This window comes from Chelonoidis abingdonii, chromosome 4, assembly GCF_003597395.2.
Source record: "Chelonoidis abingdonii isolate Lonesome George chromosome 4, CheloAbing_2.0, whole genome shotgun sequence".
NCBI classification, from domain to species: domain Eukaryota; kingdom Metazoa; phylum Chordata; order Testudines; family Testudinidae; genus Chelonoidis; species Chelonoidis abingdonii.
In genome coordinates, this window is record NC_133772.1 from 76,338,599 (window position 1) to 76,354,939 (window position 16,341).

A 16,341-nucleotide genomic window follows, 5' to 3' on the forward strand; every position below is an offset into this window, starting at 1 on the left:
TCTACCCCATAGTAGCTCCTAGGAGAAGTCCATCAATGGCTATTAGCCAAGATGGTCAGGGACACAACCCCCTGCTCTGCATGTCCCTAATCCTCTGACTGCCAAATGCTGGGATTGGATGACAGGGGATGGATCACTTCGTAATTGCCCTGTTCTGTTCATTCCCTCTGACACATTTGGTACTGGTCACTGTTAGAAGACAAGATACTGGGCTCGATGGACCATTGGTTCAACTCAGTATGGCTTCTCGTTCGTGAAACAATATGACCTGGATCACAGAACATCAGCTATGCAGAAGAGGCAGGTGTGTGATGGGGAAGAAACAGTCAGATGAGGGGGATCTGCAGGGGAAAAGAGAAACTGTGTAATGTAACTCTGGTTTGAGGAGCAGGTACAGAAGTAGAAGAGCACAGTTTTCAATGTGTTCACTGATGATTTGTTGCCACTTTGCTTTTAGAATAAACATAGTTGCACTATGCTAGGAGAAGCAGCACTTGCTTGTGGTTAGAGCAGTGGGCTGGTGCCATGGAGTTCCTGGGCGATGCTCTGGAACTGCTCCCCACAAAGCCAGTCAGGACTCTGGTGAAGTCTCCTCTCTATGAGCAGACTGTCTGCAGGGCAGGAAGCTCACACGGCTTCCACCTTCCTGGGTCTGACCTTGGAGCATTCAGCATCTTCTGCCCCTCCATGCGCTTCTCACAGCGAGTCGCCCAGGCAGGGTCCTGGGGAAGCCAGAGGATCCTGCACCCCAACTTTGCAGTCAGACATGACTCTTAGCCAGCCAGTAAAACAGAGGTTTATTAGATGATAGGAACACGGTCTAAAACAGAGATTGTAGGTACAGAGAACAGGACCCTCAGCCAGGTCCATTTTGGGGGGCAGTGAGCCAGACAACCATGTCTGCACTTCACTCCACATCCCCAGCCAGCTCCAAACTGACTCACTCTCCAGCCCCTCCTTCTCTGGGCTTTGTCCCTTTCCCTGGGCAGGAGATCACCTGATTCCTTTGTTCTCCAACACCTTTAGCTATCACCTTGCATGAGGGAAGAGCCCAGGCCATCAGTTGCCAGGAGATGGAGTGTCAGCCTTTTATGTACACCGGCCCTTTGCTCGGCAACAATTATACCCGCTTATCCCACCACCTAGAGACTTAAGAAATGCATAGGGGAAATTGAGGCACCCCTACAGTATTCAGAGGAAACATTAAGAACAGTCCCACTTCATCACAACTGGGAACCAGGGCATTTCCCACATTAATCATTATGGCTGAAATTCACTCCATGCTATAGGCCAGCACACAAGGCTTATGGACTATGTAAGTTGCACCTAAGCTTTTTTGAGGGGTTAATAGAAAATTAAGCAGTGTACTTGGTGAGTGATGACTTTCTATACTGAGGTGAATTTCTTTCTGTACGACCTAGGTTAAGTGACTTGACCTATCTGTGCATCAGTTTCTCCATATGTCAAATGGAGACAATGATATTATCTGCTTTTCAGGGGTGTTGTGAAGGCTAACCTACTGTTTGTGATGTGCTTTGAGATCCTCATGGAGAAGGCACTGCTTGCATGCTAAGTGCTATTGTTTCCTTCTATTATGGGAACGAGGAAAGCAAAGGACAAGGAAAGCACGGGTGTATTGTTTGTGAATCCAGTTTCTTTTGCCCTGGAACGTGGCCTACGGTATCAATCTAAACCCAACTTCAAATCTTTTCAAGTTTTATTTTTTCATTTCAAACCTACCCAGCTCCTCAAGCCAACCTTTCAAACCCTGGAAACAGATGAATCACTCACCTCTTTATTTCTGTTGTGCCATAAACACTCTGTTTCACAGGAGTCAATTGGCCATGAAAGATGAACTGTTACAAAACAGACAGCCCTGAGCTATGTTTCAGGCAGTCCTCAAGCTACTTAGAGCTGGTTAACACACCGTAGCATGAACTATGAATCGACATGTTTGTTCTGCCACTTAACCACCAGCTGCTCCCACAAGCCCTCAGCCCCTCCTAACCCAATAGCTTAGAAAGCCAGACAACGATCAATGCTTCTGTGTTCAGCAGAAAGGACTCCTGACACAGGGGATTATTTTTCTCTCTTATGAGATATCTGTCTCCCTTCTCCTGCTTACCCCATCCCCAAGCAGAATCCACAAACTGAAACATCATTTCCCTCAGCTGCCATGGGAACATATCCAGCCACTATATGGTAGGTCCCCAGGGGCGCCTGATATCTCAGAATGAGATAAATGCTTTTGAATGACAGCAATTAATCCCAGAGGAAATAGTTTACTTAAGGACAGTGCCCTCTTATGTCTAAATTGTTTTTCCTTTTTGTCTTTTTATTCCAGTGACGTTGAGGGGTTTGAACAGAAATTTTCCTCACATATTCCTTCCTGCTTTCCTTCTTTTAAGGCTTTTACCTGCCTTCCTCTCCATCTTTCTTGCAAGACTGTGGTAAATCCCCTCATGCATTCCCAGGAAAAAAGCAGAACTGTGGCTTTGCAGTTGGTTGCACAGGTCATTCCCCACTTTGTGGTTCCAAACCTTTGTTCACTCTTCACAGAGGAGAAGGAGGCAGAAAAGAAGCTTCCAGCATAGTTTAACTATGTTGAATGTTGCTGATAACTAATACAACATGGTCGAAGCTTTGGCTTTCAATAATTAGAGTTATCAAAAGGGAAAAAGACATTAGAAAAAATTGTGAAAGATAAAGGAGTCACTTAAAAGTGAACCAGCCACAGTATTCCTTTGCCACAGCTAAACAAGGGAGAATCTTTCAAAATGATCTGAAGAAAGTTACTCAGAACATAGCACTTTGTCAGGGGAAGCAGATGTAACACCTTATCTTTCTGTTTCCTTGAAACTAGATGTGAGTCTGAGCTCCAGAATTCAAATCTGGATCAGAACCATCCCCAAGTTTCAGGGTATTTGGAGCCACCATTTTGACTCAAGACCATCTTTCTGACCATGAAAATCACTAAAACGTTAATTACAGAATCAGAAACAAAAGTCAAATACACCTGTTTTTATGTTTTCTTTCAAACTCAGTTTCAGCCAAAGTTCACCAAAAGGCTTCCTAAGCTTCATGAACCTTTTTGGGGAAGCAACGCTGATTTAACCCAGCACAACCCGAAGCCTTAAGATGAGTTAAACTTTGAATGGCGTGGTTCATTTTCAAAATTAAATCACCAAGCACACACAGATATCTTGAGCCTATTGTTGTGCATGGCATTTTTACACATAGAACAAAGGTGCAGCCTGTCCTGAAGATCTTACTAGCTAGGCTGAGAGTCTGGGTACCTTCTCCTCTCTGAGCCTCAGAGTACTCATCTGCAAAATGGGGAGAGTGACATTTATTTATCTTCTGGGATATCATAAAGTTTAGATAATATTTGACATGGATTTGAGGATTCTGGGATCAATAGAAAGAGCAGTGCAACAGAAAAGCAAAATATTAAGGTCTGATTCTCATCTATCCTAAGACTTCTTGATACTGGTCTGGCATTGTAATTTGCACCCACTTCATTTTGTAGAGCTAGAGTATTTGTGTTAGTGGATCTCCAGGTTCCTCCAATCTGTTACTGCAGGAGAAATAGAGTCCAGCATCCTGGGGTGGGTCTATGCATAATTGGCAACTTTTTCATTTTCTTTTTGTAAGGATGCAATTGTCCAATAAGAAAGGTGTAATTGTTTACTGGGCTTCCAGCTACTGCTGAGCGTTGTGCATACTCTGGTGGATTTAAGCACTTACACAATGCTTTATAAATCTTCATTAATTGCCATCCTTACCCCCCTTTTGAGGTGAGTAAACATTATTAGCCCTATTTCTCAGATGGAGAAATTAAGGCCAAAAAATGAAATGACTTGATCAAGGCTACAGAGGGAGTCAGTGTCTGAGCCAGGATTATAATGCAGGAATATCTATCTCCTCGTGCTGCCCTTAGCCCACTAAACTACATTACTTCTTGTGCTATTTAGCTGCTGATTCTTGTGGCCAGAGGTCACAGTGGCTGCTCAGCAGTGGAGCTAGCTCAGCTTCAGACAGTAGCTTGAAGTGTCTCTAGTGTCATTAGTGATCTCCATACATGCAAACTGATTTGCAGTCCTGGAACCTGAGGGATATGTGGCCATAGATTTGTTCTCTGCCCTTTGTTCTATGCTCTTAGCCAAGCCCTGGAGCTGAGTCTGAGCTCTGTGGCCACATAGCAGAGGGGCAAGAATTTGGACCAGTGCATTTATTCTTTTCACATATTACCATTGCAATTGCATCTGCTTTTGACAAATCTGAATTTGGTCTGAAAATATGCATTCTGGAATGGTCTTTCAGCTCTAATAAAGCCCAACTAGAGACTTATCTGAGTAACGCTAGGGCCATGTCTACACTCAGGGGCGGCTCTAGACATTTTGCCACCCCCAAACACGGCAGCATGCTGCAGAAGGTGCTCTGCTGGTCGCCGGTCCTGCGGCTCCAGTGGACCTCCCGCAGGCGTGCCTGCGGAGGGTCCGCTGGTCCCGTGGCTTCACTGAAGCCGCGGCAGACACGCCTGCAGCAGGACCACCAGAGCCGCGGGACGAGCGGACCCTCCACAGGCACGCCTGCGGGAGGTCCACTGGAGCCGCGGAACCAGTGGACCCTCCGCAGACATGCCGCCAAAGGCGGCCTGCCTGCTGCCATCTCGGCAACCAGCAGAGCGCCCCCTGTGGCATGCCGCCCCAAGCACGTGCTTGGCATGCTGGGGCCTGGAGCCGCCCCTGTCTACACTACCACTCATGTCTGCAAAATTTACATCACTCAGGAGTGTGAAAAAAACACCCCCTCCCCCAAGTGACGTAAGTTTTGCCAGCATAAGTGATAGTGTGCACAGCGCTATATTGATAGGAGAGCGTCTCCCATCGGCATAGCTACCGCTCCTCGCTGGGGATGGTTTAATTATGCTGACGGGAGAGCTCTCTCCCACTGGCATAGAGTGGCTACACAACAGATCTTCCAGCGGCGCAGCTGCATCGGTACTACTGTGCTGCTGTAAGCTCACTAGCGTAGACTCAGTCTGGAATGGGTAAGACTCAGTGACCAAAGGTCAGATTTCCTAATAAGTTTGGCACCCAACAGCTGAAGCACCTAAATAAGTTATCAGACTGTGAAAAGATCTGCATCCTTTGAGAACAATGAGTGTTGCTGAGTGCTGAGCACTTTTGAAATCTGGTCACATATACCAGGGCCCTACTTTAAGCTGTTGAAAGCTGAGCTCTTTTGAAAATCTAGCCCCACGTGTCCAACTCACCTTCCGGAAGGAGAGCAGAGGGAAACAGCACACATCTCTCAAAAACAAGGTCTGGTAACACCACATGGGCACTTTTCTCATGATGTCATTGTCTTGGAAACTTTTGAAAGCACATTGCCAAAGAGGAAGCCTTGTGGGCCTGAACTTACCACGAGTCTTGCTGAGTGGGCCAACCTTTGCTGAAAACAGCTCATTATCTAAAGTGGGAAAAAACATGTTGGACGTTGTTTACCACTGAGATCACCCTGGTGCATCTTCCAGCTGCCTGAGGATAGTGGGGCAGAGACACAACATGCCTCTTAAAAGATTTCAATCCTTAAGGTGACAAGTTCTCTTTTATTTGTTTTTAAGACATCTTGTCCATTGAAAACAATTCTTCTCATATCCTGCATGGTTCAGAGCTCTGGGTCTGTGCCAAAGTTTGAAGATGCTTCTGAAGAGAACTCCTCCAGCTTGGTTTGCCTTTCAAGCCCTTTTATAAATTTGGTTTCCCTGTATTTCTTGGTTCTGCAGTTGGTGATGTTGCCTATAAGAAAAGTAAATGGATGTAACAACTCCCATACAGTAAGGGGATAATTCCAAGTTGTAGCCTCATTGACATTATAGTTCAGCTCCAAAAAACCTCAGCAATAGAGATCTCTAAGTTGTTGTACTTCGCATACTTTTTTCACAGCATCTGACAGTGAAGCACCTCAGAATCCTAGAAAGAGAAGGACAAATTCAGACACATGCAGCCTGGAGAAACTCAGGGATGTAGGTGAAACTCTCAGGAAAGTCTCTGTGTCTCATTAAGTTGTATCATAAATGATGGGGTAGGTTACATGTTGTGTGAGAGTTGCTTAGGAAACAGAAGTGGTAAGGTAGGATAAGCTCTACCAATTTAAATTTTGACAGGTGTGCAAACTGAATGTAACTCATACACTGAGTACCAGATTCTGATCTCACTTTCACCAATGTACACTCAGAGCAAATCCAATGAACTATGTGGAATTACTGTTCATTCATATCAGTGTTACTGAGCTCAGAATCTGGTTCCAAGTGCCTTCATCAAACTCACCAGGAGATACAGTAGTGGCACAAATCATTGTCAGCTACAAAGGGATGGGCAGTCTTCCCTGGTTTGGAGCTTTAGTTCACAAGAGCTTCCAAGAGCTGAACATCTTTTGAAACCCCTTTGGTTTAGAAATGCGATTGGAAATGCCACAAAAACAGCCTCTTCTCTAGTGACAGACTTGCTTCTTCCATTCCTGGATAGGCTGCTAATTCCAGACAAATGGCCTTCGCATAGCATTTTTGCAGCAATTCTGCTTCCAGCAAGAACTAGGAAGCCCAGAGATACACAAAAACTAACACAAATTAGCTGGACCTTGCTGGACTTCAGAAATGGTTCCTTTTAGGTACGAATCCAGTAAACTCATTTTATTCCAATCTGCGTTTCTTATTATTTTGCATTGCTCTTGAGGTAGCACCCAGAGGCACCAGTCAGGGCTGAGGAATTCACAGTTTAAGCTGGTAGCATTTGTTAACCCCCATCACCCCCAACTTTCCACTAACTAATAAAATGCATCTTCCTCCATCAGAAAAGGAGAGAGGTTTTAAAACGATAGTCCCTGTAATCAGTAATAAATTCCAGGGGAAATCCAGTATGAGAGTGACATTCTTTATGTGTACGTCTACACTGCACGATTATTTTGAATTAGCTTAAACCGATATTACAAAACAGATCTAATAAAATCGGTTTAGCGCGTCCACAGTGGGATCCCGAAATCGATTGTTTGCGTCCATGGTCCAAAGCTACCATCGATTTCAGGAGCGGTGCACTGTGGGTAGCTGTTCCTCAGCTATCCCATAGTTCCCACTTCCGTGTTGAGAGCACAGTGCCTGATGGGGCAGAAAACACTGCCCCGGGTGGTGCTGGGTACAGCCTCACCCCTCCCTTTGTGAAGGCAGCAGACAACCCTTTGGCGCCTTTTTCGCGGAGTGCATTGAGCAAACGCCATAGCACAGCAATCTTTCCCTTTTTTTTTTCACGTGGTGGTGGGGGGAAATAAACTGAGGAGCTGTTCCCTGAACCACGCCAGACACTGTGTTTGAACCTACAGACATTGGGAGCTCAGCCAAGAATGCAAATAATTTTCAGAGACTGCTGTGGACTGTGGGATAGCTGGAGTCCTCAGTACCCCCTCCCTCCCTTCATGAGCGTCCATTTGAGTCTCTGGCTTCCCGTTACGCTTGTCACACAGCGCTGTGTATCCTGGAGTTTTTTATTCAAACGCTTTGGCATTTCGTGTTCTGTAACGGAGCTGGATACAACAGATTTGTCTCCCCATACAGCGATCAGACCTAGTATCTCCCGTACGGTCCATGCTGGAGCTCTTTTTGGATTTGAGACTGCATCGCCAGCCGTGCTGATCAGAGCTCCACGCTGGACAAGCAGGAAATGTAATTCAAAAGTTCGCGGGGCTTTTCCTGTTTACCTGCCCGCTGCATCCGAGTTCAGATTGCTGTCCAGAGCGGTCAGTGCTGCACTCTGGGATGCCGCCCGGAGGCCAATAACGTCGATTTCCGTCCACACGAACCCTAATCCGAGTTATCACTATCGAATTTAGCGCTACTCCTCTCGTTTGGGAGGAGTTCCGAAATCGATTTAAGGAGCCGTTTAACTCGATATTAATGACGACGTCGTGTGAACGGATACAGCGTTAAATCGGTATATCGGCCATTAAACCGATTTAAAGTCGCAGTGTAGACCTGGCCTTAGAGATGGAATGAGAACCTTAAAATCCCGCAAAAGGTAAATCTAAATAAATAAAATCCAATTCCACTGAACTTTTAAATTGTCTGACTCAAACTCACCCATGTTCCTTTGGTTCCAGTTTTCAGTCAAAACTGTAAAGAGGATCCAAAGTGCGGACGTCACTCTAGATAGTGGAGATTTCACCCCAGTAAATGGCCACAGTTGCAGAAATCTTGCGTGAGCAGCTAATCTTGTGAGACTTCAGTGCCAAACCCAAACCTTAGCTCTGGTTCCACCTTGAACCTAAACTCCAACTCCTAGCCTAAACTGGATCTGGGTTGAAAATCCCAGCATTCAGAAGCATTTGGCCTATTAATTCAAAGCAATTATAATGCATGGTAAAAAAAAAATTAAGGAGAATTAGTGAAAACAACAAGGAGTGGAACAGAACTAGGATAGTTTTGTCTACACAGGGCCTGTCTGAATTATTTTACTCCTGCTTCCCAAAACAGAAAAGGGATGAGGGGGAAACCTTGGCTCTTCTAGTTTGCACTAACTACTGTATTTCTGCTCATAAGGCAGAAAGTGGCGCGATGTACAATATGGTTCTAATATGCAACAACAGAGCCAAAAAGGGATTTTTCCTTTCCTTTTTTTTCTTTTTTATAAAAGAAGTTAACTTAATTTCAAGAGCTTGTGTGTTTTTCATTAGCAACACAGCCTTTTGAAATCTGCCAGAAGAATGCCCAGCAGAAACTGAAATTGATATAAAAGGGTTTGACTCAAATCACTCGCTGCACCCTGCTACCTTGCTTCAGCTTGATTGCTTGGGGGTGGGGGGAGAAGGAATGGGGAGGGGAATGGAAAGGAGACACAGACCAGTTCTCTTTTCTCCAGTATTCATTCCTTCTCGGTAGGAGGAACACAGGCGTGATTAGGCTTTGGAACTGGGAAATACACTGTGCCCCTTTTCTGTTTTTTGATGAAGAGCGTTCCAGACAGGACATTCCAGGTACAGCATGCAGGAAAACAAATGGGGTTATGCTGCCTGGGGTAAACTGTGACATGATCTTCAGACTTGAATCCTGTCAGAGCAACGCTGCTCTGAGTGAGGCCCTTGCCTTTCACCACATCCTCCATTTTTATTAGATTTTTTTGGCCAGGAATTGATGACCCGGTGTGACAAGTGATCAGCCTGGAGTGTGTGTGTGTGTGTGTGTGTATCTATCTATCTGTATCTATATCTTCAGCTATGCCATATAAACTGTCACAGATCTAAGCTAACCTGACTTGGGGTGGCAGGCTGTAAGGGATGCTACATATGTAAAATTTATAAGGAGAAATTCTGACCCCGTGTACATCCATATAAACAGGAAATAACTTCACTGACTTCCATGGAGTTACACTGGATTTACACCAACTGTAAGAGAATCTGGACCATATTTATATTTAAAAAAGAAGCAGTAAGTTCCTTATCTTTGCTACTCATCACATCTTAGAATGAAAGAACTGCAGAGATTTTCAAAATAAAATTTGCTGTCCATCATCGGTATTTTTCTTCACTTTTTGCATTATACAGTACTTAGCTTGATCAGTTTCACATCCAGAGATGACTTCTGAATTTGTTCACACTTGTGTGAACTGGTTATAACTCCACCAAGGTCAATGGAGTATCACTGGTGTAAGTGTGGTGAGAATGAGGCTTCTTTTTCCTAGCGAGAATCTTTCCAGTTCTCATGTGCTGCCCTAGTGCAGCTGTGGTAGGGATTCATGGAAAAAAAGAAACATTGTTTTTAATTTAATTAAGATCCTCTTCCACCTTAGTTAAATATGAAGTTTGGGCCTAGTACTAACCAACAGTATCTCTTTTAGCAAATCTGACCACTGCAGGGTTTGGGCCAATGAACTGGAGACTCTCACTACTATTGGTTATTACAAACTGTCAGGAAGCAAGATCTCTGCGAGTGTGGATAAACCAGCAGTATCTATATAGATTATTTGTACATTGGGAATATAGTTGGCTCTTGAGTGGTGTAGTAAACGTCTGTCTCAAATCTGGACTTAGAGTTCAACATCTGAGTGTTTACTGTGAACCTCCCCCAAGCTTATACCCAGTTGGAGTTACCGCTGGCCACCGGAGACGAGCCAAACAGCGCTGCCGGGCACATCTTGTAGTCGCGCCGCCAGAACTTCCTGAGAACCCCTGCAAGTTTACGCCAGACCCTCGGTCTTCCTATCTCCCCCCCAGCTCCCCCCCCCCTTTCCCTGGGTGGCCTGGGCGATGCATACTTCACTCCTTGAATACAACCGGAGACGCAATCTTGCTTCCCCGAGAGGCTATGCATTCAGTCCTAGTCAGCTCACACAAGAGATTCCCCCTCCCTTTGTCCGTAGCCTTTTTTCCGCGCCCTGGAAAGAGGAAGTAAGAACGAGTTTGGGCCTTCCCTCCCCCTCTAGCCCTGCTCACTGATATAACAGAGCGTCTGCACAGAGAGAATCCTCTCACCCTGCGCTCACTAGGAAATAGAAAATCTCCACACGTTTAAAAGAAAACTTTATATAAAAAGAAGAAAAATACAAAACAATAATACTCAATTAAGAAGATCAATATAGGCTCTTTGCTTTATAAGAAAATTATGAAAAACAGTCATTTAACACGATAGCCCAATTAAACCAGTCCCAGCACAGTAACAACACACATGTAAGTAACAAATCAAAGCACATCACAGCGATATTACTTTGTTCACTGTTTGTAGCCACACCCGATTCATTAGGAATTATGATAAGAAGATGGAGTTAGAAGAAAAGCTTGTTTACTCACAGCCGAGGAAAACAAAAAAAAGACCCGAGTTTCCAGTCCCCTCCCAGACTTTAAAAAAAATCCAGGTCTCTGATTGGTCCTCTGGTCAGGTGTTTGGTTCCCCCTTTACAGGTAAAAGAAAATTAACCCTTACCTATCTACTTATGACAAGTGGAGAAAAGCCACATCAAAAGTCTGTTGATACAAGGGATTTTAATGCTATACCTCCAGAAAGATACTGGTCTCATTACAAAAGATGCTGTGGCTGTTTTTTTAAAAGAGGGACGACATTCTTTGGAAACACATTTTTTTTCTTCTTTATTCTCAGTCCCTCAAAGACCCTTCTTCCACCTAATTCACACATCCAATAAGGGCTGAATGCAGTGTTGTGTTCACGGCAAACACACAGAGTACTTGGATAAAAACAAAGTACTCTTGTTGGAAAGTTGCAGTGGAACTCTACTTTATTTCTTAGAATTAAGAACAACACACAAGAACCCCAAACCAGAGAGACACAGAACAGGTTGATCTCTAAAACAGAGAGGCACAACTCAACCTACCTTACTCTAAGCTTGCCCTCTGCAAACTGACTGCTGAAAGATCCAGATCAGATAAGAACATAAGATCAGCCATACTGGATCAGACCAATGGTCCATCTAGCTCAGTATCATGTCTTCTGATAGTGGCTAGTGCCAAATGCTTCAGAGGGAGTGAACAGAACAAGGTAATTTATCATGTGATCCATTCCCTTGTTGGCCAGGCCCAGCTTCTGGCAGTTACAGATTTAGGGACACCCAGAGCATGGGGTTGCATCCATGACAATCTTAGCTAATAGCCATCGATGGATCAATCCTCCATGAATTTATCTAATATTTTTTGGACTCAGTTATACTTTTGGCCTTCACAATATGCCCTGGTAACCAGAAGTACTTCCTTATGTTTGTTTTAAATGTGCTGCCTATTAATTTCATTGGGTGACCCCTGGTTCTTCTGTTAGTGAAGGGTTAAATAACACTTTCTTATTCATTTTCTACACTTTATTCATGATTTTATAGATGTCTATCATATCTCCCTTAGTCATCTTCTTTCCAAACTGAACAGTCCCAATCTTTTTAATCTCGTCTCACATGGAAACTGTTCCTCACCCCTAATAATTTTTCAATTTCTCTGTACTTTTTCCAATTTCACTATATATTTTTTGAGATGGGGCAACCAGAACTGCATACAATATTCAAGGTGTGGGTGTGCCATGGGTTTTTATAGTGGAATTATGCTATATTCTGTCTTATTTTCTTATCTCTTTCCTAATGTTTCCTAACATTCTGTTAGCTTTTTTGACTGCTGTTGCACATTAAGCAGATGTTTTTAGAGAACTATTCACAATGACTCCAAGATCTCTTTCTTGTGTGGTAACAGTCAATTTAGACCCCATCATTTTGTAAGTATAGTTGGGATTATGTTATGTGCATTACTTTGAATTTATCAACACTGAATTTCATCAACCATTTTCTTACTCACTAACCCATTTTTGTGAGATCCCTTTGTAATTTTCTGTACTCTGCTTTGGACTTATCTTGAGTAATTTTGTATCATTTGAAAACTTTGCTATCTCACTACTTACCCCTTTTTCCAGATCATTTGCAAATATGTTGAACAGTACTGGTCCTAGTACAGATCCTTGGAGCATACCACTATTTGCCTCTCTACGCTGTGAAAATTGAGCATTTTTTCCTACCCTTTGTTTTCTGTCTTTTAGCCTGTTATTGATCCATGAAAGGACCTTCCCTCTTATCCCATGACTGCCTACTTTGCTTAAGAAACTTTGGTGAGAGACCTAGTCAAAGGTTTTCTGCAAGTCCAAGTACAATATATCCATTGGATCACCCTTGTCCATGTCTGTTGATCCCCTCAAAGAATTCTAATAGATTGATAAGACTGATTTTCCATTACAAAAGCTGTGTTCATCTATGTGTCTGATAATTCTGTTCTTTACTATAGTTTCAACCAGTTTACTTGGTACTGAAGTTAGGTTTACTAGCCTGTAATTGCCTAAATTGACTCTGGATCCTTTTAAAAAAATCAGTGTTACATCAGCTATCCTCCAGTCATCTGGTATAGAGGCTGGTATAAGTGATATGCTACATACCACAGTTGTTAGTTCTGCAAGTTCATATTTGAGTTCCTTCAGAACTCTTGGGTGAATACCATCTAGTCCTGGTGACTTGTTACTATCTAATTTATCAGTTTGTCCCAAAACTTCCTCTACTGACACCTTAATCTGGGACAGTTCCTCAGATTTGTCACCCAGACAGACTGGCTTTGGTGTGTAAATCTTCCTGAAATCCTCTGTAGTGAAGACTGATGCAAATAATTCATTTAACTTCTATGCAATGGCTTTGCCTTCCTTGAGTGCTCCTCTCGCTATACAGACGAGATACTCCTCTGCAGAGCCCACTAGTCTTCAAGGAGGACCAGAAAACCCGAGAATTGACAATTATAGCATATAATTATTACACACTTTCTCATATATCACATTCAGCTCTCCAGATCCTCTTTTTAATAAAGTTTCCTTTCCCTGAGAAGGAGCTTATTATTCAACATTCTCTCAAACTCCTTGATTCCCAAAGCTGTTGGGAATTTACATTCAAACTGTGTCATTTTGCACCCAAATGTCCCTAGGGAAGACTTCTCTTCATGGTGTTTTTTAATAAGTCTGTAAGCAACAAGGCAAAGATGACACTCAGTTCCTCCCTCCATCTCTCACCTTCTTCCCTGAACCACTGTCCATGCTTCTGAGTAGGGGCTAGTCTACACTAGAAGCACTACAGTGGCATAGCTGCATTAATGCATCTAGTGAATGTATCTCTATGTTGAGGAGAGAGAGCTCTCTTGTCAGCATAATAAATCTTCCTCCATGAGAGGGGCTAGCTATGTCAGCAGGAGCAGCTCTTTCACTGACCTAGTGCTGTCCACACCAATGCTTAGGTCGATGTAACTTACACTACTCAGGGGGGTGGCTTATTCACCCCCCCTTCCCCCAGCTATGTAAATTTATACCAGTGTTAAATGGCAGTGTGGATCAAGTCCTAATGTATAGCTCTGAAGTTCACCAGGCAGTTAGGGTACTGCCCAGGGTAGTATGTAAACAGTGACCCCTGCTGGCTGATCAGGAGCTGCATTAGCTAAGTTCATTAGCTGAAATATTATGGGCCAAATCTTGCAAGAGCTCTAAGTGAAGCTGTGTCAGTCTACTATGCTGAGAGTCAGAACAACATGGTAGAGGTCAGATAAGGGGGAAAATGAGGCCTTCATTGAAAGTACAGATTTAACCTGGATCCTGCCATGTTACATGGATACTGCCACTGTTCTAGATTTAATATTCAGCTGCTCTCACAGATGAGCTCCTCGCCAGGTGAGCTGGCTATATCATGCAGGTAGTGTCAGTCAGAGGTTCTATGGGGATATAGGAAAAGGGGCATTCTGTAAAATAAAGAACTGACACAAAAAAGTCTCTCACTCAGCTGCTCAGATGCACACAGCCCTGTTATTCCAGGAATTTATCACAAGGTCTTACAGGATTTATGTACCCCAAAACTGATTTTTTCTCTCTCTCTCTTTATGTCATCAGCTCCCAGAGATTTGGCAAATATTTGTATTTAAGAGCTTTAGCAAAAAATGTGATTGCATGTTTTGAAAGGTAACAAGAAAACCTGGTTGACCTTGAGAAAGAAAAACAAACCTTTTAAATTTGTGTAGATTTTTGGGGAAAAAACAACACACTTTGGAAGATAACATGTCAAGTGAATAGTTAGGAAGATTTTGGTAGTTCTGTGTGTTGCCATATAACAAGATCCAGTATCTTTCAAGAGTTTCTGTGTACTGCCTGTGGTGATGGTTAACAAACAGAGCAAAGACCAATTATAATGGGGACACAGGCTTTGAAAGACTCAGTAACACTTGGTTCTGCTGACTACTTTTGCTACTTAACCTTAAAAATCCCTTTCAAGTAAATGTTTCCTTCAACTTCTGTTTTCCTCTATTTTACCATGTTTTTACTTTTCCAGAACTTTTAAGTTCTTATTTTGCAGAGTTTGAGTTATGCATTTTTGGTTTGTTTGTTCTTTAATTAAGGATTGGGCAAAGGTGCCTGACTGATAGCCCTGGAAATCAAAATCCTATCAACAGAGTAAGTACAACCCTATAAGATTCCCTCAATGTGTCTCAGCCTGGATTCTGGATGGAGATCGCTTCTATGAGGGCTTAATTCTCGCTGGCCTCTTCAAACGTTGTGAGCTGAGGCTGCCAGTCAGCTGCCAGTTATGACGTTGATTTCTATGATGTTGGGACCTATCCAATAAAAACTAGATTGAGATCCGCCAACTCATTTCATATAGGATGTTGAATCACCAATAGCAATGTCTTTCAGTCACTATCTCAATTTGAGCTGAAAACCAAAAGATTAAAGTACCACTTTTTTGCTTGGATGTGTCCCACCCCAATACTGGGAGGTACTTGTTAACAAGCAGGAGAAAACAGAAGGAATGAACTCCAGGAAAACATTCTTGAGAAGAAAAATTAAAATAACTAGAAATAAAGGGTGAAATCCTGGCTCTATTGTAGTCAATGACCAGGATTTCACCCAATCTGGTTATTTGATAGTTAAATGAAGATGCCTTCTGAATTGCGGGGGTATTCTGGGAGAAGCAAGATAATTGTGGGGGGTTATTTTATTTGTAATCCCAAGACTAATGTTCACTAGTGGCAATAGAAGAATTTCCCCCAGAACATGATCATGTAGATAGCTCTGCTCGTGGCCCACTGAATCTCAGAGAGAAACGGATTCCCTTAATTAAATTCTGCTTTACTGAGCAGTCACCCTGAAGGAAATTCTGCTCCACTGAGCACTACCAGGTTTGAGCACTCCAGAATTACAGACCCAGCCATTTCCAATGAGGAAAAAGTCATTTGAGATGGCTTGTTATTCCATCCAAACCCTGTTAGTCATGGAGAGCAGGCTGCCTGCTACCCAAAGATCCTTGTGCCTGTTAAGACAGAGAAAGAACAAAGCACCCCTTCTCTACAGAGGACAAAAAGAAACATTTACTCAAAATTCTCCTCTAAATACTGCTGCAAAGAGGGGGAAAATGGACTTATGGAGAATACATAAAATGCTGGAGATGCATGAGGAAACAGGAGAATGGAAGCCATATTTAAAGAAAACAATAGCAACATTTTGGGTTCAGAGTGCTTGTTTAAACTTCCCAAATAAAAGGCCTCCTGTAGCTAGTGTTCCCTCCTTGTAAGATGGAGATGGTCCCCAGATCCAATCAAAGGCAGAAAGAGTAACTTGTACAGTCTTTCCAATTTTACAGCTGGCTCCAGCGGGGGCTTGCCACATTCCTTCCTTTCTCCATCCCTTTACCAACCCATTTATTGGCTAAGCAAAGTGAGGCTTTGGCAAATTCTTCAACATAGCAGACATGAGTAAAGCTGAATGGAAAAACATTCTTGCACAATGGAAAAACT